The sequence below is a fragment of the Buceros rhinoceros genome, unplaced genomic scaffold, assembly GCF_000710305.1.
Source record: "Buceros rhinoceros silvestris isolate BGI_N320 unplaced genomic scaffold, ASM71030v1 scaffold21377, whole genome shotgun sequence".
Taxonomy (NCBI): domain Eukaryota; kingdom Metazoa; phylum Chordata; class Aves; order Bucerotiformes; family Bucerotidae; genus Buceros; species Buceros rhinoceros.
In genome coordinates, this window is record NW_010421937.1 from 49,431 (window position 1) to 49,849 (window position 419).

Consider the following 419-nt stretch of genomic DNA (forward strand, 5'->3'; position numbering starts at 1 on the left):
CTCCCCTGCCTGCTCCTGGCCGTGGCAGCCAGCCTGGGGCTCTGCCCTGGCTCTGGCCCAGCTCCCCAGTCCCGCTGCCCGCAGGGGCAGCTGGGCTGTGTTTGCTGCCTTTGCCAGGGAGCCTCCTGCCAGCTTTGAAAGCGACACTGTGTCCCTCAGAGCCAGGCAGGAGGGGGGTGACAGCAGGCGCCAGCCCTTGCTGCCGGGAGGGCCGGCTGTGCAGTGCTGAAGGAAGCCACTGAAATTCAGATGAGCCAGAGCAGCCTCGGGCTTTGGCCAGCATGTGACTTAGAGCACCAGCGTACTTGCTCTGGTTGGTGTGGGGGCTTCCCTGGCAGCTCCCAGTCCCCTTCCCTGCTACCTCTGAGAGGCTAGCCCCTGGATGATGGTGGCTTTAGGGAAGCTCGCGACCCTTTTGC